Raw genomic sequence first — 26,017 nt, forward strand, 5'->3', positions numbered from 1 at the left:
TCGCTCATACGAGCTGTTTGATACTTGCCGATACTTAAATGTGCCTACGGCTGGTTGCTTCAGGGCATCCACTTTCTTGCGCGCGTTTGTCTTTCACGTTTGCATGGTAGCCTTTTCGGGCTCAATACTATTATGATTAAGTGCCGGCTCATTAACTGAGCATTGTAAACAATACTTATTCACCCATAGCAGCTATAGTTATTAGTTGTTTCTTTTTATTTTACAAAAAGAACAAATGTCATCGTTATCTGTGCCTGTCGCTTAAGGCGGCTCAAGTAATGCTCAGTGTGACGCTCAATAAATTTTGATTGATTGAAACGATTTCACTGCGTTTTGTACAACCGTGGCTTCCAGATCCTATGTCCCGAGCACGTCGTTATGGTTGCTACGGCGGGCATCCCTGGCATCATAAAAGCGAATGCAAACGAATGTTTATCAACGCCTCGCGCATATCCATAATTCCACTGTGCTCTGTTAAGTCATACTGAGCTTGAAATAAAGGTTGCCTCGTTCTACACCAGTACCGATATTCGTAAGTGTGGCATTTTTTAAACAGTGTCCCGAAGCCTCTAAACTGCGGCCGTCCAGCGAATCGCTGTCTTAGGTGCGCTCAGCTAAGGACCCCGAGCACTGACAGTTAAGAAGACCCAGTGATGCTTTTCTGGGCAGTGAGCTTTTTCAGCAACAACGTGACGTGCGTTTGTTCCTTTCCTTAAATGCCGTCGAACTGCACAAATGGACAAAAGGAAGAGTTGCTTCGCAGAATTCGGCAGATTGTTCTAGGGATCCGTGATGTTTTGAGCCATCTCGCATGTCCAGCTTAGCCCGGCAATATAAACCCCACGCAATTGAAGCCTCACGTGGCAACCCTGTACGGTAAGACGAAACGGTGTTTCAGCGCCTTAAATTGGTGGAATTATGACGAATTACAAATCTTATTCTGTATGATTGATTATTTACCGACGCAGGTATTTCTTCCACCTTTGATGGTAGTCATAACCTTGTGAGCGAAGAAATGGTGAAGTTGCTGGAGCGTGAGGGGGTTGAAAGCCTGGAACAAAAAAGAGAAGTGAAATAGGAGAGAACGAAGACCATCACATATGTTCTAGGAAAGAACAAGGATAGCCTAGACTACTTCATGTGCATAAAAGGGGAGCGAAGATAAAATGGTAGGAATTTCGTAGGGCCTAAACATACCTTGCTAAGGATTGTAGATTATAGCAGGCGAGGAGGCGCAAAATTGATTGCGTCTCGCTAAAGGTGTTGTCAGTACGCAGGAAAGGAGATAACCAAGTTCTGCTGGCATACTTTTTGTCGTCAGCCTCTTTCTTTTTTTTTTTTTTTGCACATTCAAACGCACTTTATTGTTCATAAGATGAAGACCTTGGTATATGTATGGAGCGTGAAAACCAGTATTATGATCAGCTATATTAAAATGGCGGACAACCGCGTGAAACGTTTCTACGTCGTGTTTTAGGCATTGCTTCAGGTGGCGCAAGCGATTCAATTTTGCTTTGCGTGATGACAGCGTTGTAATGTCATCCGATGATTCTCCACTGTACTGTACGCCTTTCCTTCGGGATTACGTCGTGGTTATCGTAAGGCGCGAAGTGGACGCGACGATAACGGGAGACGCCGCGCGTAATACAAGTCGTAATTACCCTCCAAGCACGTTATATATATCAGACAACCACAGTCGCAAATAATAACAAAACCTTATTGCATAAAATAATAAAGTCACTACCGAAATAGGCGATAATGAGTACCGTATCTAACACTATGGTCGTTATCTATAAATGGGTGCCATGTCATCTGCATAACTTACTGGAGACACAAACATAAGGCGTTCAGTGGAAGTTACCTTACTACAGCGGTGTACTTTGGGAAAATTAATTTATGTCATCTCTGATTGGAATCATAGATAGACACTTTGATGCAGTTACTTTACATTGTGAGCATCGCTGTATTTCGGCCTATTTATCCGACTGTACGGGGAGACAGCTGTATACAGTGTGAGAAGAACTTTGCAACTAATTGCGAAATTGAGAAAACGGTGCAAGCTCAATACGAACAATTTCTACAACCGAACAGTCATCAACGTTTATTGTGCACAGTAGAGTGTACGACGTACAGAAGAGAAAGGGGACTGATAGGAAGAACAACCACATATAGGGACAACACACGCCACCCTTTTCCTTCTCTTTCTTTTCCTCTTCAGTTTTGTTCCCGTTCCCTTCTGGATCCTATATGTTGCATTGTGCATCCTAAGTGAAGGCGGATAGTATTTCGCTTGTGCGCATCTTTTGTATCGACCTTGCACTTTTTTTTCCCTCTACGTCAAGGCGTACTAACCACCCCAAATCAGCCCTTTTCTGTATTAGTGTTTCTATTGGTGGTTTCTTTGACGAGGGTGTTTATAATTAACCATCATTTATAGAAATGATACTCGTTTTAATAGAACATATGATTTGTGATGTCGAACATTTATATATGTAATTTAATGACCTATAGATCAATAATGGTCGAGCACTGGTCGTCATCACTAATAACAATGCCATCTTTATCTAGGCAGGGCTTTAGACTTTCTAGGCTGTTTTTCTAGCTTCCTATGAAAGTTTCATTTCAAAGTGAACGTGTCTTACTGGAACACCTGAGTAACCTGCCAAGCCTAAAGACTCAATAACGCCAGAGCTACAACAAGGTACAATCTATAGCAACAAAAAGTGAGAGAAGGGTCTAAAAGCCGCCACATGTGGCTGAGCCGCTCTATAAGCGACTCCTGAATAACAAAACTTTGAAATAAGCAAATTATGAGCGTTAATCACCACTGTGCCCATTATGCACCCGCCCCATTTCCACTTGTATATTCAATCCCTCCTACGGATTTGAAATCACGACCTCTTGTCGACAGCCAATCGTCGTTTTTGGTGCCATACGACCATGCGTGTCCACTGACACGTGTCCAGTCTTCGACCAGCTCTTTCCAATTTAAATCGGATCAAACCTACCGGGATTCCTAGGATCAACAGAATTCTTTGAGCCCAACAGAAGCGGCGTTCCTTCTCTGCTGACGGTTATTCCAGCGTCCGTCCACTCGGAAGCTCTTCTTCCGCTATCCAGTGTGCCACGGATTTTCTTCCGAATGTGTACCCGTTGTCCGGGCAACCACGCGCGAGTCCTTGAATATCAGTAATGTGTCGAGGCTGTGGAGACAAATGCGGATTGCTTCCGGATCTTCGGGTGCTCATGGAGCGCCCCTAATGCTTTCTCCTTTTCTTGAGCGCACTAGAAGAAAGGAATCTTGTGAACGTCGCACAGTTCTTTCCAGAGCCAAATGTAGGGCTGGGCCTGATCTCTATAGTGTCGGGGTCTCTAGCCAAGCGGTTTTTTTATTATGTACTGCTCTGTCAAGATTTTCCCAAGTGCATGTCTATTTTTAGTTAGTCTCGTCGCGTTTCTCTTTGATTCATCCTGCTGGCCTTTTCATCCACACACACAGATAGAGGGTGTCCACCCTGCACTTCTCGTGCATCGAAGAGAGGTTTGAAATCAAAGTATGAGCAGGCGTTCCATCGCACTTGCCACTGTCGTTTTTAATTATAATTTCATCGTCGTAATTCCTGTCAACTCTTCAACATTTCGCTCCATTCTTATAGTCTGTCTTTATTCTTATTTCACGATTTTATTTTGTTCCCATTAATTATTTCGTGCATGAGCCTTTCTCTATATACAGCGCTCACTTAGGCCGATGGGCGCGGATAGTGCTGATCGCTTCCAGGTTGCTTTTTTCATGTGCCATGGTCATGTTCATTGCTGTCAACGACGCATCAATGCTCACAGTGACATGAAATAAAACAGTGTTGCGGAACTGGCTCAGACTGAAAGCGCAGTTGAGACCGCTTGCAAGATCAGCTTGAACTGCACATCTGTCCGAGAACATAGATAGAATTGAATACATTGAAGAGAACATAGAACGTAGAAGAATGTTCTGTCCTCAGAAAAAAAAAAGAACGAAATATTTTGTTTCCTCTCTTTGTCTACATTCACAGAAATTAAATATCGCGTTTTTCATCCATCCTTTGTAATGGTTTGTGGTGAAAGAACGTTCAATCTTTATTTCTGTCTCTTTAACGAATATTAACGGCAAAAGGAAGTTCTACGTTGAGTATTTCAAACCTCTTCTCGTATCGCAGAAATGAGCATTTATTCTTCCCGAATAAGGGTTATTGTGAATATTCACGGTAAAAGAACGTATATTTATCATTTTCCTTTGTTTTGTATTCTTTCACGTACGCTTTGCCAGTGGAAGTGTTCCTCTTCTTCACTGTCACTAAAAGGCACGACCAGAACGAATGCCGCATCCTCGCATGTGTCGTGTGACGATGGTGTGTGCTGGGCGCTGTGCATTGCTTATTTGTGTGCTTTGCTAGTTTAGGACACGTTCTCTTCTTTCCTCTCCACGCCTATTGTTGTTCCTGCGTGCCCGTTTTCTTGCTGCTCCCAGCAGGGGATCAAAAAGGAAGGGACCGTGTAGGCAGGCGTTGCTGCAATGGCCGGTGGCCGGGCAGCTTATTTTCCGGTCTCATCCATTGTTCGCAAGCACGAACAAAAGGAGCGCGGGCCGAACGACGAAGGCGAAACGTTTTGTCAACCATCCGTGAGCGAGTCTCGCGTGGCCGACACATTGTAGCGCTACGCGCTCAAATTAAACGAAAAGGAAGTAAGTAAAAAAAGAAATTCTCTTCTTTTAATCAATCTTCATGCTTCCAGTGGAAGGATGAGCCCACCTACTTCGTGTCTGCGTGCGTATCTTTTTCTACGATCTTTCTTTCCACAGTCCTGTCGGCAACTAGGAGCACTTGACCCACTAAATGTGGAGAGACGGAGTCTCGGTGTTCGTTTCGATCGCTTTTCTTCAGAAATTTCGCGATATTGAGCTTTCTTTGAAGGCGACGGTCCCCTCATTGTCCGGGACAGCGTGGCCGCTGTAACTGTTTAGAGTCCGTTGGCACAGGTGTGTCATATGAAAAAAAAAAACGATTTTTTTTCTTTCTAATATAAGCTGACCTTAGCAGCCTTCCCTGGGGATTAGAGAGAGGACAGAAAAGTATACTTCGCTTCCAGTCAATGAACTAAAACCGTGCAATACGGTGGAAGGCGAAAGCGCTGTCTTTGTGCTGTCGGCTCATATTGGTGTAGATCGCGACAACCGCTATGTACAAAGTTGCAATTTGGAGGTCAACAATGAAGGCAGCAGAGATGTTCTGTGTACATGTATATAGCCCAAATTACTGCTGGCGCTTCTTTCGCCATTGTAACTAGCTAACGCGTACACCGGCTGACCTCAAACCAGTCATGTAAAGGGAATAGTTTAATGCATTCTTCCCGCAATAAGCCGTATCTTGCTCTATCTGCCACAACGCTGCACTTCATTATTGAGACTCAGTACCAGCCTCGACAGCGATCACACCCGTTCTACAGATGCGAAGATGGTCGTCAACCTTCGCGCGCCGCGACAGCGTTCTTGCATCTCATCCGCCCGAGCTACTAAGGATTAACACCGTTTATCGAGCCACTTTTCCCGAACTACAGCGACCTAATTATAGCTCTGCTGGGAGTCTGCCGCCGGAGAGCCGGGATGGCGAACTGGAAGGATCGAACGAAGAAGTCTGCCTATAATCCATCCTGGACGCGAAGCTTCCTCGCGCTCTTTTCCACGCTGCTGTCCTCCGCTGCGTGATAAGAATTCAGGCAGTGCTCAGCAGTGGGTACCAGATGTGTATGTTTGTGTACGCGATCGCAAAGTTTTAAGCCAGCTCACAAAACAAGGCTTAACTCTGGACTCAATATGATAAAATGTTTGAGAAACTAGGTTAATTATCTGCTTCTCGCTTTATTGTTTAGTGCTGTGTAAGCTTTTGGTCATACTGCACGAATGCCACATTTCGCGAAGCCTTGGTCGATGTTTTGGAAACTAAAATTGCCACGGTATAGAGTTGGCTCTTCAACGCGGGGGAAATGATAGAAAATGAAATTTGAGAAATCGTTATCGTCTTTTGTTATCGATTTGTTAGCGCTGGTCTTTGTGCAGCAAAGGAACTTGTTTTCGGTTACAAGGTGCATTTGCGCATGCCTCAGTTAGTGCGCGCAGTATTTTGCGTGAGCACTGCGTGAGGCCACATTGAAATTTGCGGCGAGCTTGCTCTGTTGCCAGTACACAAGCGAAATTACACGCACTTCTGCCTAGCCGCTTCCACCCAGAGACCGATTTGACGTGCGAGTTTTGTTCAGCAAAGAGTTCGGAACTTGCCGACTAGCCTCGTTAAAGAAATTGCTGGCTCTGCCCTAATCTAGAGTAGACGTAAGCATGAAACGGCAATCGGCAAAACAGATTGGTTGGAGATCATACTAGCCACAATCTTAAAATGTAGTGCATGATCGCAACGGCACACTCACACCACCACACCACACCACAGTCCATACTGTGCACTGGTCCATATGGACGCGGCACATCTAGTAGAAAAGCGACTGAAGGCCGCATGACAGGCAGCGAAAGATGCCATGGAGAGAGAGTGCACTGCCCAGCAAAAAGAATGATTTGTATTCTGGGGTTTTATCTGCCAAAACCACAATTTTATTATGAAGAACGCCGTAGCGGAGGACTCCGGATTAATTTTGACCACCAGGGTATTTTTAACGTGCCCCCAATGCACGGGACATGGGCTTCTTCGCATTTCGCCTCCATTGAAATGCGGCCGCCGCAGCAAAGGTTTGATCCAGCGTCCTCGTAGTTAGCAGCGGAATGCCATAACCGCTAAGCCGCCGCTGCGGGTGGAAGCGCCTGAAGTAGGCGCCACGCAACGTGGCGCCATCTCTCGAGACAACGCAATACCCGCGCCGCGGAACTCACGGACCGCTGGCGTTCAGTGCCAAAAGATGACAATAAAAAGTATGGTGCCCGGTACTTGCCTTTTGAACGTGGCCCCCCCCCCCCCTATTTGAAGTGACAAATAAAACTTCAGCGTACTAGAAGTTACAGCTTGAGTGATATTGTGAACAAACATGAGGAAGAACTAGGAATCAATTATTTTTGTAGCTTGTTTGGGCAGTAACAAGCATATGTAATGCGGTCTTGTAGAAACGGTTGGGGGCCAGAGACCGTATTTTTTTATGCTTTGGCTGGTTGCCCGGATTATCTCGTTTTGTTCTCGCAGCTTGCCCGGATAAAGGTGCTGGCTTTTGGCTCAAGGTGACTTGAAGGTCTCCGACAATGGGAGCTAAAAGTATTTCATGCTTAAAAATGCTTGCCTTCTGCTTTTCAGATCAGGTATTGCTGCATGATACTTAAAATTGACTGTGACGTTTCACAGTCACCCACAGTCACGTACGTAAGATTTTCCTTCACCTAACAAGGGTGACAGCCTGCCACACTTTTGTTAGTCAATTCTACTGTTTCATTAGACCGCTTCATTTAGCGCTTCATTAGGGTTGTTGTGTCGCCGACGACGTTGATATACGAAATTTTCTATATTGGCTACAGGCGTGGCAGAGGCAGAGGCACATTGTACAGAGGCACACTGTACTTAAGCTTTAACACTATCGAGGTCCTTGGTTGCTTCATTTTGAACGCGTAACACAGCCCCAAGCGAATAAGGACAACAAGCAGAAATAACGATGACACGGCGCTGACTCTCTACTGATAAAAAAAGAATGCATTAGTCACATAGAGGAACCGTAGGTCCAACAAAAACTAAATGCAAAAAAAGAACACATGCGCAGGACGCAGGGCATGCCGCAATGATATGATGAAAGTAAAGCTCAATATTGATGCTAGTAGTGAAATTCCTCCTCATGAAGAATCACCGATGGTCCACGTATGCGTTCAGCATCCCTATACTTCATTCATATATACTGCAGTCTCATTGTGAGGCATTGCAGGGGTGGGTACACAAGTTGCTTCCATACGTAATTAACCAAACATGACACAGCATACATCTTGTTGGCTTCCGCTATTGCTCTTGCGAACTGGCTTGCATGCCCGTAGATTACAGCTGTTTCTTAAAATATGGGCACAGGTTTGTTGGCGGATAAGCAAACAAATAAAGGCAGATGTAGCGTCAATAATGTCACCAAATATATCGTGTGAGTAGAAGGGTTTGTGTACGTAATTCCATTGTCGTTTGGTAATGAATGCACTAGACAAACGAAGCGCAGTGTTAATGTTAGACTTAGAGGGCTTGAACTATCTCTGAATGGGATCGCGGCACTGCATGTTGCGGTGCATTGCACATCATATGGTGTGTACCATTTTTGAAAGAAACAGCTATAATGTACAAGCATGCAAGCCATTTCGAAAAAGAGATGGCGGAAGAACTACAACGGATGAATTAAGGATGGCACATCCATAAGTGTGCAGTCACGCGAAAGAACTTTATTTACTTGCATCAATCTTGATAGTTTTACTTTTCATTACATCATTGCAGCTTGCCCTGCGTCCTGCGCGTGTCCTGCGTTTTGCGTTTGGTTTTTGTTAGACATTTCGTTCCTTTATATGTGCGTGATGTTTTCCTAATGAAATACCTTGGTCATCTCTCGTTTCCCAGTGGATACCTTCACACGTAGGGATCGCAGGAATGAAGAAGCTGATCGGCTGGCTTCAACAGTCGCTTATAACGACTATGTCTACCCAGAAATTTTGTACAAGCTTGATGACGCTCGTGTGCTGATTCGTCGCCACCTACTCAAGCAGCATCCAGGCCAGCGCGTCGCAAATAGGACGTTCCCAACCCGTGTTCGCGGTCGGGGTTTGACTCGTCGCGCTAGAGCACAATTATACTGTTGCCTTTGTGAAAATGGGCGAACGTTTATGCTGACAAGGACATGTGGACAGTCCATCATGTATGTACATATTGCGGTTGGTGCGAGACACTTCAGCACCTGATATTGGAGTGTCCCGCTTTCACTGCGCAGCGCATCTCGCTAGTGAGGGACTATCATCTCCTAGGCCTGTGGTGTACGACACTCGATGAATGTTTGTACCCCATTGGTTGCGCGTTTCCACGTGATCAGGCTCAACGTGCTCTCCTTACTTTTCTAGAAGTAACGAACCTAGGTTCACGTTTGTACCTTATTCATGTTTTGAAATGACAAGACCTCACACACTATGTCTTCTATCTTAACATTTTTTGGAAGCGTGACTATACCGTGCATGACCTGTACTGTGTGTGTTCTGCTTTATTCTTTGACATTTGTCATCTTGTTCTTCCGTTCCTTTTTCCTCCACTTCTTCCTTTCCTGTCCAATGTATATAAGCTTTAAAATTTCATAATAATATAATTAATAATAAATATAATAATAGGAGTCACCGCCGTGTCCTCGTATTTTGCGCCTTTTGTTCCTGTTCGTTTGGGCTGTGTTGCACGCTTATCAGTGTCTGTTATCGTCAGACGGCTTCGTGACACTGCGAAGGCTCTGAAAGTGAGATGCTGACCTTGCAGGCCCAGCCCGAGTATTTCTCCAGTGAGCGCTTGCGTAGAGAGATACATTCTTGTCGCTCTTGGCGTGTTTACTTGCATGAAAGGTGCTTGCCAGTCATGCCGACGTTTGTTCGCGCTCTTTTCTTTTTCACGGACTCCATGGCAGCTTGCTGGCGACTGATACATAACTCGCTCCTACACGGCATCGCTCCCCATATACAACGCGACCTACACTCACATGTCGAACTCATCTTAATCCCAGGTCACCAGTGTATGCCGGGTAATGAACGAGCTAACCTGCTTGCCCGAGAAACTCTTTTCCGGGGTCCCGTCATCCTTGGATCTACCCAGACGAACACCACAACCTAACCTTCCCCCGAGCCACACATGCATTCGCTCCACTTATTCCCTGCCCTGCATCCCAACATCACACGTCAAGGCACCATCACCCGCAAAGCACAGACACCCTTCCAACACTAGCCCGGCTTCACCTTCTCCACGGTCTCACAGAAAATCCCCCTCCTTGCATACACTGCGGCGACCGGCCTAACACCAATCATATCTTGTGGATATGCTGCCCGCCCCCTCCTAGACTTCCTTATCCCACCTCTTTATCCTTACCACCAAACCCCTCCCTGCATACACTGCGGCGACCGGCCTAACACCAATCATATCTTGTGGATATGCTGCCCGCCCCCTCCTAGACTTCCTTATCCCACCTCTTTATCCTTACCACCAAACCCCTCCTTGCATACACTGCGGCGACCGGCCTAACACCAATCATATCTTGTGGATATGCTGCCCGCCCCCTCCTAGACTTCCTTATCCCACCTCTTTATCCTTACCACCAAACCCCAGGTGGCTGACTACAGCCACTACATATGAGGAACAGGAATACCTGGCAGCGTACATCTCAACCGCCATCAAGCACGTTGACAGAGGCGGCCTTGTCTGAGGCCACCTGCTCGGTAATCCAGTAAGCGACAATAAAGCTTTCTCTCTCTCTCTCTCTTTAGCTCGGGTGCTCCTATCTAAATACACGTAAAAGGAGAATTCGTTTTTCTCAGCAACCAGTGCACAAAATTTGGCGAGGTTTGTTGCATTTAAAACAAAAACTTAAAATTTAGTGACATTTCGTTTTAAATTTTTGATTGAGGCCGTCAATTTTTTATTAAGAAGTGGCAAAAAAATTCAGAAAACGAAACAATCATGTTTACAACTCTAACTCAGCAATGAAAAATGATACCAGAATTCTGTGAATTACATCTAATAGTACATCTAAAGCAAACAAAATTGATATGTTACACATGGATCTAAAAAAATTTAGTAATATGGAAATACAGCTTTTGTAGAACCCTTGTACACAACGTAAGAAATTCACGTAAGAGGTAAAATGACATACCAAATTTGTCCGCTTTCAATGATCTAATGGATGCCGTTTACAGAACCGCGATATCTGTTTTGATACAGAGCTATTGATTTGTAAACTTCGTGCTTCTATTTTTACGAACTTTCGAATTTTTGAAAATACTTGTAACAATATGTAAGCCCTAAATCGAAATTCCAGTTACAACAGTCGCCGTAATTGAATTTTCTCTCTCAAATGCAACAAATTTCATTAAAATTGTCCGGGGGCTATCTCAGAAAAACGTTTTTGCGTTTCACGAGTATTTCAATAGGCCACGTTGGATTTGCGCCCGAGCTAAAGCTTCCTTTCAAAGACAAGTCCTATACAAAGCCTGTACACAGAATCGAATGAGTGGTCACTTAACGTGCAAATGTCATATCCTAGCTTTACATATTCGCTCAAAGTACATTCGAACGCAGAACATCCGTGTTCTAGTGAACATCCGTGCTAGTGTAAAATATATGACCTGTACCGCACTGCTTCATAGCCGACCCACAACAAAGGAGCCCTTCTCGCTGCGTGTGAGGAAGCTTAGTGGTGGAATGGGCGTCCTACTTTTAAAACCTCGTCTAAAGGCCCCAGCAAACCTCTTACCGCCGTGGCAGTGGCAGCTCATTAAATGTGACACGTCGTTTGTACATGTTAGAAACCCACGCTCAAGAGGCCCTGATCCGAATGGATTGCCTAGAACTTCAGTTAAGGTACTCACGCCCGGAATTTTTCACTGACGCATCAAGAACCCATGCTGGCGTGTCTTATGCAGCTGTCAGTCCATCATTTTTACAATACGATGTTTTCCATCCAGACACAAGTTTCTTTTTCCCAGACGCATGCGCAGTCATGTCGGCTGTTAAATGTATCAGGACAACAATGCAGCCTACCAAAGACCATCACATTCACTTATTATTTCATTGTAGTAAAGACTTTAATGTCATTCGGCAAATTTAAAAATCTTGTAGTAAATTAGCTTTATTCACTTCTGTGCACTGCGTACATGTCTAACCAGCGTGTTGGGATCGGCTGGGTGTCCGGCTAAAGAGACGTCCAAGGGAGCATGGTGCGATACCATATGGCCACATCTGTTGCAGCGAAAACGAGCAACACTTTCATATCTGTCCGTGTGGCAGATTTGAAGGCTTGTCAGCGCAGGAAAGTTAGGACCTACTGACAGTGAATGTGGGCACAGAAATATCGAATAAGCATCATTTAATTAAGCCTCAATTGGGTAATTGGCGACCAACCACAAAAATACGGCGAAGTGAAGTAATTCTGTGCTGACTTAAGATAGGCCATACCTACGGCACCAACTCTTACTTGCTGTCTGGTGAATTTGCCCTCTGCGTTAAATATGGAGAGGCGCTGACCATCCTTCATATCCTGGTGGAGTGCCGTGAATCGAAGGATGAAAGAAAATAAAAGCACTTTCCTCTAACTTACAGACAAAATAGTCCTCTCAATCACGAAATGTTCCTTCATGTGGACTAATTTTTTAGTACTAAATCAATTTTAAACTATTTACGTGATGTTGGTTCATTGCAAGTTATAAGCCCAATAAATTCGTAACATTACCTCTCAGCAGAGGCTACTGCTGCGATAGTAGCATTTCTATGGCACGTGCCTCCAAGGCCTTGCATCCAAAAAGAGAGAGAGAGAGAGAGAGAAAGGAAAGGGGAAAGGCAGGGAGGTTAACCAGAGAATAAGGTCCGGTTGGCTACCCTACGCTGGGGAGAGAGGGGAGGGGGAGGTAAAGTGGTAAAAAAGTAGAAATAAGGAAAGGAAGAAGAATAGACACACAATCACAGTCGGTCACTGTCACTGAATACTGTCATCGCACAGCACAGTGACACTTGAAGCACTGTCAACACCTGTTCAGGCTACAGCCGCCTGTCCAATTCTGTCGCCCTCAAGAACCGCAACAGTGCACTCGTCGCCAATGTTTCTGATGAGGCAGTAGTGCTACGGGCACTTACACATATTAGTACACCATCCTTTCAAAGCATATGTTTTACATTCACAGGATACTTTACCACTCGTTTTCATAATTTTAACACGTTTACATTTTATACACTCTACAGCGACTCCATTTTTTAGGCCCATATACAGCCGAGTTCCACCTATGCGTTGCACTTCATTGCTCAGTTGACAACTCATAATCACTTGCTTGCACGGTGCTCTTTGGCCAGACCTGGCCCTTGCGCCTTAAACACCGCATATCATCACCCCGCCAAAAATGATAACGTCATGTTTCCACAATTATGAAACAAGTTTTTATAGTTATAAGTTACAATTTTATATTTATAACTGTACGTGAACCTTAATTAAGTAGCTATTCTATTCGTGTACGTATAACGTGCAATTAGTCTTAACTAGGGCACTTGCATATGACTGTGGTCTCAGTCGCGCTTAGAATGACATAAAAAAAAAAACATCGTATAGCAGAACGTTGCCCTGAGTTCGGCCCTTACTGAGTGGCTGGGGGCTTACTGCTTTTACGTGCGCTCCTTTGTACGAGGTTTAATTGTTTACGAAAGGGATTAGTGCTTGAAGCTATAGCATAACCCCGCACCCGCCATCTTTTGTCCTTTCACCCGCGCGCACAGATACACTTCCTGCTGCTGCGCCTCAGTTCTTTCTTTTCTCTCTTTGTCACCAGATATTCTCCCTCAGTATTTAATCGTTTTTATTATTGAAGTGTAATTTTCGCCGTGCTACAAGGCTTAAATCGCGAACAATAAAATGATCGTGGGCCGTGCTCCGCGTACGCTCATTTCAACATCAATGTTTCATGAGGTGTTGGGGTCTCAGGGCGCGTGTCGGGGCAGGTTTGTCTCGTCTTTTGGAAGAGCTAGCTTGAACAGCCCGTGTGTCAGCTTGCAATAAATTTCATTCAGGTAGCCGTTTGTGAGTTTATGCATTTCCGTCTAAAAAAGAGAAAATGCTAGGCTAAAGTAGTATCTTAATGTGCGTCTGAAGAAGACTTCAGCCATTGCGATTCATAGTGGTCTGTTAATTTGGACGGCAGCGTACCGTCAACCTTTTGGTAGTGATCAGCAGGCAGACAGGCGCTGTGAGTTTAGAATAATGAAAAAGAGAAATATATAAAAAAAAGACATGTAACGCAAAGCTACTAACTAGAGTAGCTGTCCGGTTGGCTATCGGCACTTGAGGCTAAGGAAAAAGTATATAAGAAATGTGAGAAGAAGACAACATATGAAAAGAATCTGTCCACACAAACACGATAACAACAATTCGATTGTAGTATTTGGTTGTGCACAAGTTATCACTGGTAAATTGTGAATTTTGTGATCAGCAGATGGGGCCTGTGGTGTGAGCGGGTGCGAGAAATTTTCTGCCGTAAACACCTGTTGCGGCTAGGGTGGCGTTCGGGGCAAGGAATCCGCCGAGCCTATCGACGACTACGTCAGCCGTGTAGAAAATGAAGGAAAATGGTTTATTTAGCTCAGTTACACGGCTCTACTACGGATGCCCGCTACATGCAGGAGCAAGTTAAATGTCTCAGTTCACATGAGGACCATCTGTCCTCACTTTCGAAAAGTCTCTCATTTAATCCGGTCGTCTTTCCTGGGCGAGTAGACTAAGGAATCTGAAGACTATGATGCGATACCACGCCCATGATATCCATAACCCGCAGTAACTCCGCCTCGAAGAAACTGGTTTGGAATCTGTGGAAAGAAATCTTCCGGCGACACCTGGTTCGTTCGTCGCTGCCCACCCCGTTCTTCGCTCAGGTAAAGGGCGGGCTGAGGGCCTTTCGTGGAACCCTGCAAAAGCCGGTCCACACGCTGTCTTGACGGCTGGATAAGTGCCGAGGGATGGGTGGTGATTTCACTCGTCTAATTAACTGCGCCTATCAATTCGTTGTCGTGATTCCCACCGGTTCATCCTTTTCTCCGGTTTTCAGGTAATGGTGGGGTGAGCGCTTTCAGTCGTTGTCCACGCCGTGCTGACGGCTGGTCAGGAGGTGCGGTGGTTTGACACGTGGCAAACGTTCAATTAACACCCTTGGTGGCGCTGAGACGTAACAAACACCTCCGCCGCCAAGAGATCCGACCTGAGGGTGACCAGATGTTAGGTTGCCCGAAGCGTCGATGTTCGGTCGCGGCCTGAGGGATCGTTCTTGGTTTGATGGCTGATGTCACACGGCAGCCCGAGGGCCCAGCCCTCGCTTCTTTGTGTCCCCCTCGTTTGGAATACACAGGCACACACACACACTCGTCGGCGTGCCCGAGCGACACGCCTACTGGACGCTATGATTTTTCTATCGCATTACAATGTTTGCCCCTCTCTCTGTCTTTCTCCTTTCTAGTTGCGGTCAGCTCTCTACAAGATAAAAATAGGTTGCCTAACTTTATAGCATCACTATCAATACATAGAAAACACGTTTCTAACTACAACAACAACAACTACAACAAAAAACTCTGAGCTCGTCGTTCCGGCCCAGCTCATCTGCATTCTAATTCCGGCCAAATGTGACCATCTCGTTGGTTTCCCGTTTCTCTCCGACATTTGGTTCAGCCATGCAAGAGGGCCATGGTCGCTCTCGACCGAGAATTTTCCACCTTGAATATCATATCTTAGCTTTTGAATTGCCTTTAGCGTGCAAAAACTCTTTGTCCGAGGCGCTAAAAGTCTGTTCTCGAGGTTTCAGTTTTCGACTGAGGTACAGCGCAGGATGCGCTTCACCGCTTTCATTAATTTGGGCAAGGACGACACCTTGACCATGGCTGTTGGCGTCACACCAGAGAATGCATTCTCTGCAGAAGTCTGGCGAGCCAAGTACAGGCCGTGAAGACAAAGCTTCATTCTCCAGCAATACACATTTTTGAGTAAGCTCCGCTAATCTAACGCGTCTTTCTTTCAAAGAAAGAAAATCTCGGGACCACTTATGAAAAACGAACTGATACCTAAACGCGCCTATACACGTTTCCAACAACTAACCCAGACTTGGCGGTGCAAGCGTATCTTAAAACAGGGAATACTATCTGCAAAACCAAAAACTACATATCGAAAAAACAAAGTTCCCAAACTTTACACGCGAGAATACCGTCTCCTTAAACCGTACTCAAGGTGGGCGCTGTCTGAACGCTCCTGTCAAACTTGTCGACCCGGGAATACAAAAGGCACGTATGTCACTCCTCTCGCTGCGAAACCCCGATACCTTTCGTACTATCCACCTGCGTTTTTGGTATGGCCCTCGGAGTGCACTGCTTGGTATGACCATGTGGCGTCGCCTGACCGCCGCGTTCTCCCCTGTCAGACGGGCTACACTTCGAGAAGGGCTAACTAAAGGGGTGAACATAATTGCCCCCTGGCTTTTGTCCTCCTCCGCATCGAACGTCGCTTTCTTATTAACCTCGTTTGACAATTCGGACGCGCTCTGACTGAAAACATTCCAACCGACAGACGCACATTTTTAAATCTTTCTCTGCGCTCCCCACAGGGTTTAGTGGCTTTAGATTTACTCTACCGCGTTTTCTTCTCTACCGCAATTCTGAATTTGTGACGCCTTTCTTTATTGGCGCTGATTCTGGTGCGCCGTTTCGAGTGCTCTCTTTTCTTTCAGTTGGCGGCTCCTTGGCCTGACCAGCTTCTTGAATTTCGGTCGGGGAAATCAGAAAGATGACCTCCTCCGACTTAACTATGCCTCCAGAGCTAGCTGTTTCATCTTCCTTCTTCGCACTGAGTTCTTCATTGTAGTTAAGCGCCTGACTCTCTTCCCGACTTTCGGAAGGGGAAATCGGAAAGATTTCCTCCTCCGGCTGAACTACATTTTCCGAGCTACCTACTTCATCCTCCTTCTCTGTAAGGTGTTCAGCGTCACAACACAGTGTCTGGTCCTCTTTCTGAGTTTCTATCGAGGAAATCGGAAGGATTTCCTCCTTCGGCTTAAGTACGCCTCCCGAGCTATATATAGCTGTTTCATCTTCCTTCTTCGTACGGAGTTCATCGTAGTTCAGCGCCTAACTCTCTCCCTGAATTTAGGGAGGGAAAATCGGCAACATTATCTCCTCCGGCTGAATTACGTCTCCCAGAGCTAGCTACTTCAACCTCCTTCTCTGCACTCTGTTCCGCGTCGCAACACAGCGCCTGCTCCTCGTTCTGATTTTCTGTCAAGGAAATCGGAAGGATTTCCTCCGGCTTAATTACTACCTCCCGGACTAGCCATTTCATCCTCTTTCTTTGTGCTGTGTTCGACTTCGTAACACCGCGCCAGACCTTCTTCCGAAATTTCGGTCGAGGAAATTGGTTCCTCCCGACATTATTCTGCGGAGAGCTTGAATTTAGCGAGCAAACCTGCCTTCACTAAACTGCACTAGCCTGCCTCCGCGTCGCTCAGTCGGACTACGACTTGCGTGACTTCTACCGGCATCAACTCAAACAACAGCTCCGGCCATGTGCCCTGGTGATATGATCGCTTCTCACAAATCCGTTCGAAATTAATCAGGTATATACCGATGTCATAGCCTGTTTTGTACGACTGAAGCAAATTCGTCGTTTTCACGCTTTGTGCTTGTGGCGGCGCCCTGCGCCTTAATCTCGCGATGTCTGGTCTTATTTCCGTGAGCTCAATTTCATGCTGCCTCTCTTCCGTTCTTTCTTTCCCTCTTGTGACATATCTTTTCCCAGGCCTCTGTGAGCTCGTCCTCATCGAAACCCACTTTGTCAACCGCCGCACGAATTTCGGGCTTCCTCAACCTATGGTTAATTTCCATGCCGAGCTCTGCTGCCAAGAGCAGCAGTTCCTCTTTTATTAACGCTGTAATAACCATGCTTTTCGAGAGCTGACTACTACTTCGCCTGTATTGCCCCCACACCCGGCGGCTATTAATTACAGCTAATTGCCCGATAGAAGCCTGTCCTTATCGTCCGACAAAACGTAGTCGCTCAAGCATTCACCCAAATTCGAGCTTGCGAAAGTCGTGTTTCCCGGAGACACGACTTCTCTGCAGAAGTCTGTTCCCAGGTCCGCCGATCCCAGATGGTGGAACTGCCTTCTGCTGCTCTTCCTTCCAAATTCCTCGAGCCCGTCCACGACTCCATGCCGTTACTGCGACGTTTGTGCCTCCCTGAGCCACGAAGAGAAGGTATGCTGATGCCGCATCCGCAGAAGTCGCTCTTCCGTCCCTAGTTTCCCTCGATCTTGCGAAGTTCGTGTTTTCCGGAGCCACGTACACAGGTTCGCCGATCCCAGATCGTGAGGAGTGCCGTCTTGATCCCACCGCTTCCAGCACTTGTTGCGGCTAGAGTGGCGATTGGGGTACAGAATCCGCCAAGCCCATCGACTACTACGTCACGCGTGTAGAAAATGAATGAAAAAGGGTTTATTTATCTTAGTTACACGGCTGCGCTACGGAATTCCACTCCATGCAGGAGCAAGTTAAACGTCTCAGTTCACATGAGGACCATCTGTCCTCACTTACGAAAAGTATCTCCTTTTACTCCGGTCGTCTTTCCTGGGCGAGTAGACTAGGGAATCTGAAGACTCTCCAGCAGGAAATCGCCATCGTCGACTCTGATGCGATACCACGACCATGCTATCCATAACCAGCAGTAACTCCGCCTAAAGAAACTGGTTTGGAATCTGTGGAAAGAAATCATCCGGCGACACCTGGTTCGTTCGTCGCTGCCCACCCCGTTCTTCGCTAAGTCTGCCAGGTGAAGGGCGGGCTGAGGGTCTTTCGTGGAACCATGCAACAGCCGGTTTACACGCTGATTTGACGGCTGGATAAGTGCCGAAGGATGAGTGGTTATTTGACTCATCTAACTAACTGCGCCTATCAATTCGTTGTCCTGGTTCTCTCCCGTTCATCCTTTTCTCCGGTTTCCAGGTAATGGTGGGGTGAGCGCTTTTAGTCATTGCCCACGCCGCGCTGATGTCTGGTTAGGAGGTGCGATTGTTTGACACGTGGCAAACGTTCAATCAACACCGTTGGTGGTGTTGAGACGTAACACGCCGTAACTATGGCACTCAAGGCCTGCTGAACATTTTCATTAACAGGTTGGCATCCATATGCATCATGATCGGCACGTTGATCAGGCAAGTTGTCGTAATACGGGTGTCGGACACAGCAACAGCCCCTTATACAAACAATAGAAGGCTCTGTGTCCGCTTAATTCAAGAAATAATTTGTCTGTTCAGGGACTGTTTAGTGGCGCCCTTTGTATTAATTCACCACACAACATTTTAGAAGCCTGAATTGTTGGGCTAGTTAGTTCGTGTTTTAAGCGAAAGAGGAACGAGCGAAAACCAAGATGTAGGACCAAAAGGAGGCATGGCGACTGTGTGTGTGTGTGTGTGTGTCTGTGCCTCCTTCTCGGCCTCCGTCCTGGTTTTCGATGTTTCAGTTTTGGCTTCAAACAACATTTTAAGCGTGGAACCATCAGATTTGTGCGAGGGTGCATTTGTCTGCTTTAGCTACAGCAGCGTATGTGTGATTGATATAATCCAAACAAGATTAAAGGGTCAGTGAACGATGAACAAAAAGTATGAAAAAAAGTATGAGAAAGCGGCTATCTACATCCCGCTTACGCAGTCGTTCGTCAGAAGATAGTGCTAGGTTTACTCTGTGCGCTCACTAGTTTTTCCAACTCGTTTAAAGTGACAAGGGCATAATAAATGCAAAATAAATACGAAATTCCATTTGGTAACATTATTAAAGGGATAAGGCGGGGCAGGAAGTTAAAGCTGCTGAAGTCAAGTGCTTAAACAGATTGGTAGGTGGGTTGGTGAGCGAGGAGTCGCGTGCGGAATGTCCATGTTTAACCCTGAGGGAAATCCGCGTCATCACGTGTTTACTGCACCCGACGACAACTTTTCTTCGCAATGGAGGAAATGCAATTGAGGCACAGCTTCCACGCTATGCGAAGTTCTCCCTAAAGTAGTTCGAGCTGTGCGACTTCGTTCGGGACTGTGGCTTCATTTATTGTCGGTATGTGTTTTGCTCGGGGCAAAGCAGATGAAAAAAAAATGTGATTTACTTAAAGAAGATAAACTATATAGAGACCAGTTTTGAAAATAGTTCATTGCTAATCCTCATCTTTATGCTTTTCTTAAGCTGTTTTTGTGTTGCGATTTAGAAGCACTTGATAGGCAGCACGCAACTCACATTTCCGTTGCGTCACTTTGAGGATGAACACACACGCGACACAACTCAAATATATGAAAAGCAATTGTTTACCCGGTAATTATCCTACAAGGCGATTGAAATCACCAGCGATACAAGCGACCGACAGCCGCAGAACGACTCGCAAATGAGTGCGATGAATGTCGTGTGTGGGACTGCTAAATAAACATTCGGCTCGTCTGTCTTCGAGTCATATCCTCAAAAAAGCACATTAAATTTAACACGCTATGCACACAATTGAAGCTGAAATTGTTATACTTAAGCTGCCACGGAAACTTCCCGCTAGAGTAGGCGTGCTTGGCAATGATGATGATTTCTAGTGGCACCTCCTTTGATAAAGGGTTGGTGGCAACTAGGCACCTAGCCTGCGTGAGCTAATCAGGTTTTACTATAGATATTGCAATCAAGCATTTTTTCCGTCTCTATTTTATCTCGTAACTTTAGCTAAACCTGTAACGACTCTGTCTCATCTCTGATTTTGATCCATCAACACTTTAAATACACTAAACGTCTTCTGCTTATCTCGACCGCTGGCCAGTCAGCGCTTCTATCAGTTTTGAACCCCAGCGCTTATGAAAGGCGGACGTTCCGTACGGTGCTGCTTGGTCAATATTTTTGCATTCCATTACAATGTGCTGAGTCGTCTTTAGATCCCACCGCATGAATGGCGGTTCCTGTCGATGCAGTTTAGACACAAACCGATGGCACTTCCATTTCTCGGTTTCGGCAAACCTTCGTGAACTGTGATCCTCGTTGCTGGACTGTCCGCTAAGCACACCTGCTTCGCAATCTAGTTGCGGTCGAGGCAAAAACGCGCACTTGTCGCTCAGGCGCGAGTGTCGAGGTCAGTTCGCCGTTCCTCCGCGCCAATCCCGGCAGTCTGACGAGATCGCAGGTTATAAGTTTAGAGTGGTGGCACAAACGCACCTGAGCGCTCACCCTGACAGGCTCGTGTGCGAAGGCTAGCGGTTGTAAAATCACTCATTGTCTTCGATAAAGGAAGTTACGACGCTTTTTCGACAGCAACACAGAGCCACGGGCACTCTTTCGCCGCGAGAGTCGACGAGGCGCCGCGTATCAGAACACGGTCGCCACCTCTCGTTCGCGGCGCACTTGTTTTCGACGGACCCAAACCTCCAAAAGGCGAAGCAAGAAAATATCACTTTCAGGCTTTGCAATTTGCGCGCACTGTGTGCTATACGATGTTACCATAGGGAATTACTGAAATCTTAGTTTTCAGCTAATTGCTTCTCACGCGCACAGACGGTTATGCGCCGCTATGTTGAACTGCGTGCGAAGTCAAGGTAGTGCTTTAACTTTATAGCTTTGGCCGTACTTACAAAAAAAATTGTCGTCGAGTATGTCAATGGGCTTATTGTTGCTGCACGCAGCTCGGAAAGTTGGAACACTGAAGGAGAAGCGCTTCGGCAGCGAAGCCATGAGTTCGTCTCAGCAGCAAACGCGCAAATTAATAAGATTCGCAGGTGGAAGTCTGGGCGTCCAATATTGGCCATGAAGCTTATCAATACTTTGTTCCAGTCAGCTCTTTCGTTCCTCTACCAGTGGCCTTCCTAGCTAATTCGGCGCGCTGCAGCACAAAGGGCCGAAGGGAGCAGGAGTGACCGCTTATACGCGCAGGCGTGTATAATCCTACGCAGCGTAAGAGCGGTCACCGCTCCCTTTGCATGTATTTATTTATTTATTTATTTATTTATTTATTTATTTATTGCTGCTAAGAAAAAGTGGGGTTTAAGAGTACTGGACGTACTCATTCGAATATGAAGAAGCAAATATACACGCAAAAAGCTGAACAACCCTATTCTCACTATATAGTACGAAATTACGTGTATGTGTGAGAATTAACATACAATTCAAGGAGATAATTCTTAATTGAGCTCTTCTGCTATATGATTTGCAGTACAGGGGAAGTACAAGCCACTCAGTAGTACAAGTATAGTCAAACATGAAGACTCATGGCAACAAAAAAGAAAAGAACATTGACCTTCCGCGCATATTAAGCGCACAGAAGGGAAACCTCTGCGTACTCAGGCAGACGCAGTTATCAGCGGGGTGCAAGCACCCGGTCACACGTGCTTACACGCTGTGTGATACAGGTGTTGGCAGTTTATAAATCAATCTGGAACAAATGCCGGGGACGCGGCGCACAGATAGGCGCTGCACGGCCTGCTTGAGCGGAACGGACGCTTGCCTTCCGCGAGGCGACGACAAACAAGCAATAATGTCTGCGTTTGCCTTGGGCCGAAGCCCGACGAGCGCCGACACCTGCCCCAGGGAAATCGCGCGCCCGTTTCCCTGTTAGCGCGCTGGCTGGACTGGGCTCCCGTGGCGTGCAAGGCCTGCTGACGAGCTTGCCGCACCTCTGGGCTGGGATGCGCCGTTAGGCCGTCCTGCGTCGCCTCTGGGCAGAGGAAGATACAAAGAAAAAACTATCAACGGGTCGTTGTTTGTGCCGAAGACAGAAAAAGTAAATCCAGTCTAACCAATGGGCTGGCAAGCGTTTATCCTGTCGACCAGGAAATGGACAAGTCGCGTGCGTAATGATGTGGGTTGTTGCCCAGCAACGGTCTCCAACAGCAACGCGGAGGTGGGCGAGAAAGAAAGGGTGTTCTTCTCGTCCCTGCATCCGCCTTCGATCTGCCCCGGCGGGATGAGCGGGAGAGGCCATAGCCCTCTCTCCAAACTGACTTCCCTTTGCTCCGTCCCTTCTGCCCTTCTCGCCCAACGAGGCACCTCCCCCCGCTTTCCCAATTGCTGTTCCTCCCTTATTCGGAGATCCTCCTTCGTACACGGCGCTGGTGAGAGATATTGCTCAGCTCCTCGTTTTCTGCTCTTTCTATCTTCTTCCCTAAATCCGTCTGATTGTCTGCTTGTTGTCTCGATCGTATTCAAGCGGGGGGCGTCTCTACCGTCCCAGCTACCTCATTTTTGCATATTTGTGCTCGCTTCTTCGTCTGCATCGCTGTTGAGGTAGAGCTTTGTCCTCTTTCTTCCTTCGCCCTACTAGCCAGCTTCCTTTTCCCCAGTTTATTGTTCTCATTTAATTTAGTAAAGCCCTCTTGCTCCACTGTCGAAATTCCCTTCGTGCTCCAAGTAGCAGCTGCTGCGCCGTCTATTCAGCTGGACCACTTGCTGAATTTATCTCTTTCCTTGCGGACGCCCTGTTTTCCCGTCGCCGCTGGCAGGAGCACGCGCCGTAGTGGCGGTTGCAGCATCTTGCGCCGGAAGACGTTACCACCCAAGTGACTCCAGTCGGTGCGACCACCTTTTCCCCTCGCTTTGTTTGCCGCGTTGTTCCGCGGACGGCAGTGGAGCTCGAGCTCTTGCTTTGTTGACCTTGGGTGGGTCGCTAGCAGTGTCGACAGTATGCTATTTGATCGACACTTCTATTATGCTATCTGACCGTGCCCCACTTCTTGCCTTTTCTTTCAGCTACGCTTGTCCGATAATGGTCTTGTGTATATCGTGCAGCCATTTTTGCTTGAGATCGTTTGCAGCGAGAGAGCCTGGTCATGGCGTTCCCCTCCGGTCGATTGATTCCCTGTTAAGGACTGCGAGCTCTGAATTCGGGCAACTAAAGTATGCTATGGATTCCTAAGCTTTTTGACGTCAAGGATAGAAAGAACAAGCACTTTAATCATACCAGACTTGCGCCGGGATGCTCCCTGCCGGGAGGTCTCTGTCGTATGAATTCTGAAGGTCACCTTATTGGCAATCAGTGTTCTAGTTACCGATTAAAAAGAAAACAGATGGCCACATGGTAAAATAAGAACAAAATGTTTCATTGATGCAATCGTCCTTGATTGATTAATTAATTTATTTCTGTCTACCTAATTCCACAGTCTTCCATATTCCACCGTGATGAATTTGCAGTTGGAAATTAGAAGTCGGTGTCCACTGTCCATTTTACGCATATATTATAATACTTTATCTTAGGGCGCAAACAGCGCAGAATAAATAAATTGAAGTCATAGTGCTAAATTGACACGGACAATAAAGACAATAGGACGTGCGCTAACTATCAACAGAATTTTATTGCAGAAAATAATGGTATTTATGCAGGCTCAAATGGGTGGTAATCATCGCACGCGCAACCCAGCATCTTCCAGATAGGCCATTTCCTTTCTGCTCAGAGAAATCGACGGAGCGCTGACACAATTTGCACCTTCTTTTAGGAGCAAGCAAGCTTGAAGCAAGTCTACATAAATAGAACTACATACAGTTTTACTTTTGCAGACTGAAGTCTATAAACTGTCTATAAACAAATGTCTATAGACTATCTATAGACATTCCATAGACTTCAGTCTACAAAAGAAGAGCTGTTATTCATGTACATTTTTCTCTATAGACATCCTGCAGACATTTGTCTACAAACATCAATTTTCATTAATCTATAGACAGCTTATGGAGTGTCTATAGACCCAGACATATTATAGTCTAGTCTGCAAAAAGTGTAAAGCCATAAGTCCATAGAATGTCTGCAGACGATTCCTGCAGATCAGTCTATAGCTAATCCATAGACTTTAGCCTTACACTGTTTGTCGATTATTGTAGATGCAGGGTGTTCGACCTAACATAAATACAGTGAAGCTGTCTGTTCGGATGATAGGTCAAAGCAATCAGTACAGTAACAACGTACGCATATACTCGGCTGCACAGGCATATCGCCTGCGAAGGACTGTGTGGGCTCAGAAGAACTGGCACATATTTTAAGTGAATGAGAAACTTCGATGAGGTTATAGTGCAGGATATCAGTCAACAAAAAAACCACTCGGTGTTAGTGATGCAGCCGAGATATGAGGACAACGTTAAAAGAATCTGAGGATCGGACGACCCACAATGGGCACACCACATGCGCGACATCGGTTCATCGCACACTCACAAAGCCTGCGTTGTCAGCTACAAACATTACGAGTCTCTGTGCTGTTAGTTTGATGTCTGTTTGGAATCCACTTGTAGCTAAAGTTGGCGTTCATAGCATCTATTATCATGATTGGATCGGCGTTCTGTTGTCTTTAATCTACTGCCTCAAAACTCATACTATGACAACTGGGAAGGCTGTCTGGGATTGCCAAGAGCGACTACGTAGATCATATGATGTGGTCAACAAATGCGGAGGTATACACTATGTGTATACTAAAGTCTACAAATAGGCTCCACAGCAATCTCAGCAGTATACAACTTCAGTGGCTTATATCGAACGTAGCTCCCTATTATCCACTGGTACCTGCGCTTGGTTACAGCGTACACGCGTTTGGTTGACATTAACGACTTTTGTCTATAGTCAATCTATAGACGGCATGTAAGCCTTAGCAATAAGACTTTTACAGTGTCGGCTGTTTTCTAGTTCATCTCGCGCCTTACCACAATTGGTATACGGGCGGTTCGCTCAAGTTACATGACCTTTGGTGACATCCCACACTATGGCCTTCGTCGGCGGTGATATAGGAAACCATGGAGAATAATTCGAATTGCAAAGTTTACGGGGTGTTTAACTTAATTTGAGCCGGATTTTAAAATATGCGAATGCTACGTAGCTGGAGAGAACCAAGGTAATGTTGTTTGCTGTCGCTTGGAGATACTCAGCTTATTTTGTCATTCCCGCTGATTAGATAATTAGTATTAATTAATTAACTTCCCAATTCTTATAATTAGATGAAAGTTCTCAATGAGAAAATTCTAGAGCAACATGAGAAACTCTCGATACAGCTTTGTGCTGCTCAATATATATATATATATATATATATATATAAGTAAATAAAAGAGAATAAAAGTAAATAGAGACCGTATCAACTTTCTTCTATAGGTAATCTATAGAGGGAAGTAGACGAAAAGAAATAGAAACTTCAATGACTTTCGTCAATAGACAGTCTATAGACAAAGAATGGACAAAAGTGAATAGAGACTGTATTGACTTTTGCCTATAGGCAGTCTATCGAGGGGACGTAGACAAAAAGAAGCAAACATCT

General features: G+C 45.9%; 1 protein-coding gene across 4 annotated transcripts in view; it reads left to right on the plus strand.

The window, feature by feature from the left end:
• Dgk (diacyl glycerol kinase 1) overlaps window positions 1-26,017 on the plus strand; it is a 563,049-nt gene that overhangs the window by 228,902 nt on the left and 308,130 nt on the right. The gene's annotated exons all lie outside the window — the stretch shown is intronic.

Source organism: Dermacentor andersoni, chromosome 5 (genome assembly GCF_023375885.2).
Source record: "Dermacentor andersoni chromosome 5, qqDerAnde1_hic_scaffold, whole genome shotgun sequence".
In the NCBI taxonomy this organism is placed as follows: Eukaryota; Metazoa; Arthropoda; class Arachnida; order Ixodida; family Ixodidae; genus Dermacentor; species Dermacentor andersoni.